This window comes from Monodelphis domestica, chromosome 6 (assembly GCF_027887165.1).
Source record: "Monodelphis domestica isolate mMonDom1 chromosome 6, mMonDom1.pri, whole genome shotgun sequence".
Lineage (NCBI taxonomy): Eukaryota > Metazoa > Chordata > Mammalia > Didelphimorphia > Didelphidae > Monodelphis > Monodelphis domestica.
In genome coordinates, this window is record NC_077232.1 from 141,535,619 (window position 1) to 141,538,433 (window position 2,815).

The 2,815-nt window shown below is 39.8% G+C and overlaps 1 long non-coding RNA gene across 1 annotated transcript in view; it reads right to left on the reverse strand.

Moving 5' to 3' along the window:
* Window positions 1-877: 877 nt before the first annotated feature.
* LOC103101671 (uncharacterized) overlaps window positions 878-2,815 on the reverse strand; it is a 15,209-nt gene continuing 13,271 nt past the window's right edge. Inside the window, exon 2 of the long non-coding RNA XR_468950.2 lies at window positions 878-1,256. This is a non-coding gene — a long non-coding RNA (uncharacterized LOC103101671). The remainder of the gene's footprint in view (window positions 1,257-2,815) is intronic.

Consider the following 2,815-nt stretch of genomic DNA (forward strand, 5'->3'; position numbering starts at 1 on the left):
AGAAGCAGAAGAGGAAAGAAAACATTTCAACCAGACAGTGTTGCTTTTCCTGATTTTGAAAGTTTCAAATTACAGGCTTCTTAGACTTCATAAAAAGACTTAATGGCCCCATACTACAAAATGAAAAGAAAGTTTAACCATGACCAAGAATTATTTGATAATTATCAAATTTCTATGAATAATTCCAGTTGAAAATCATAATTATGGGGGCAGCTACTTGGCTTAATGGATTGAGAAACAGACCTAGAGATTGGAGGTCCTGGGTTCAAATCTAGAATCAGATACTTCCTAGCTGTGTTACCTTGGGCAAGTCACTTAACTTCCATTGCCTACCCTTTTATTGCCCTTCTACCTTAGAACCAATATTCGGTATTGATTCTTAGATGTAAGGTAAGGATTGTTTAAAAGAAACAAACCATAGCATGTTATTAAGGCCTCTTGCTCTTGATGCCTATTCTTTCATAGTATAAAGAATGCAAATTAATTAGATCAATATGAAAACCTTCATATGTATATAAAATTTGAATGTTTTCCTCCTAGGATCTGTTAATTTAAAATGAGACTTAATTCTCAGAAGGATGAAGAAGCTTATAGAAAAATAGGCAGATCACTGTTTTTGCTAAGTATTCTCAACACCTCTGGTGCTGATGGCAGTACAGGGTTTGAGTCTGCTTACAGACAATTTGATTATGTTTCAGCAGCTCTCAAGGCCAATTATTTGGTTTTTGTAGGAGCAGAGATCTCCCATATAGCTGCAGTGGATAAGCACACTTGAGGCAGGGTTACAATGAAAAATTATTATTATGTCTATTAGCAGCCCTCAGGGTAGTGGTACTTGTCCATTTACTTTAGGATAAGAACTATATGAGTCAGCAGATTGGTCCCACCAGTTGCTTTTTATTATTTGTTTATCCGACTGTTTCAGTTGCTGTGGTTACTCAGTGTATTGACATTGAGTCTAATATGCAATGTGATTCTCTGGTACACCAGGGAACTTGTATGCCTGTTGGGGACCAGTCCCTTCCATCCTTGGGTATGGGTTTCAGGTATCGGGTCTTTGAATCAAGGTTGCTGATCACAGGTTTAGGAGGAGGTTGTTTTTTCAGCCATATTTCCTGTAGAGTAAGAGCCTTCTATGCTTTTCTTCTGGTCTTCATATGCTCTCAGGATTGGAGGATCTTTGGCAGGATTCTTCAGTTATCAAAGCCATCAGCCAACTGACAGATTCTTGGTCCATAGATTCTATGTGAGATTCCCTATAATTTGAGAATTAGTAGGAAGATTATTAATAAAAAATGCAGAGTTAGAAGTTACCTTAGAGATCATTTAGTTCAACTCCTTCATTTTATAGATAAGGAAACAGTACTTTCTATCTCTGTACCTCACAAAAGTGAAACGATTTGCCCAAGATCATATAGATAGTAATGACAGAGCTGGGATTTATCCCATCTCTGACTCTCAATTCAGTATTCTTTTTTTTCTTTTATTCTTATTCCAAGTTTAATAAATAGATAAAATGAACACGTTCATATTCAAAGTAGAACAGAAAAAGAGGGCCATATATGAAGTTGCCAAGTTTTATTTTGATTTTCCTTTTAAGTATATAAAGTATTATGAAATATATAATAAATTCAACATCTAACTTTTAAAGACTATCCTGCTCATCCATGTTTCTTTCTGGCCTTCTTTCTATTACCATCTACAAGTTTGTTTTTTTTTAATGCTTCTATGACCTCCTCTCCTCTCCTCTCCTCTCCTCTCCTCTCCTCTCCTCTCCTCTCCTCTCCTCTCCTCTCCTCTCCTCTCCTCCCCTCTCCTCTCCTCTCCTCTCCTCTCCTCTCCTCTCCTCTCCTCTCCTCTCCTCTCCTCTCCTCTCCTCTCCTCTCCTCTCCTGTCCTCTCCTCTCCTCTCCTCTCCTCTCCTCTCCTCTCCTCTCCTCTCCTCTCCTCTCCTCTCCTCTCTTCTCCTCTCCTCTCCTCTCCTCTCCTCTCCTCTCCTCTCCTTTCTTCTCCTCTCCTCCTTTCCTTTCCTATATCTTCCTTCTCTTCTCTTCTCTTCTCTTCTCTTCTCTTCTCTTCTCTTCTCTTCTCTTCTCTTCTCTTCTCTTCTCTTCTCTTCTCTTCTCTTCTCTTCTCTTCTCTTCTCTTCTCTTCTCTTCTCTTCTCTTCTCTTCTCTTCTCTTCTCTTCTCTTCTCTCTTCTCTTCTCTTCTCTTCTCTTCTCTTCTCTTCCTCTCTCTTTCCCTCTCCTCCTTATGCTAGATGCCCCCTGCCTCCCATTTCCCGCCCCCAATGAAAAAAAAATCCAAAAAATATGTGGAGTCAAGCAAAACAAATCTGGTTTGTATTAAAGTAAAACAACCAGATTCTCAGTCTTCCCATCCCATCTCAGTTCCTTTCCTCTCTAGCTTCTTCTTACTCCAGTTCTTTAGGAAATAGAATTAGTGAGGAGATTCTCTGGAATCCTTCCCCATGTAAAACCTGACAGTCCCCTACCAGAAACAGCATTTTGCATTTGTGCTGTATGTGATGCTCAAAACACTGGACAGCTAAGCACCCACCACGTGCTAGGTCTTCGGGATACAGAGACAACACGGTCCCTGCCCTCAGAAAGCTTACATTCTATGTTAGCTCTTTTTCTTAGAGGGATAAAGACATAGAGGACTGATCTAGTATTTCCCCAGTGATTTGACTGAGTAGGACAAAAGATCTTGGTACCTGAGGCTCTGGGAGGTCTGTTCTGATTATAAGACAAACCTGCCAACTTTCTAGGGGGGTGATTCTAGGAATCTCTCCAGTTCCATGACAGAAAACAAA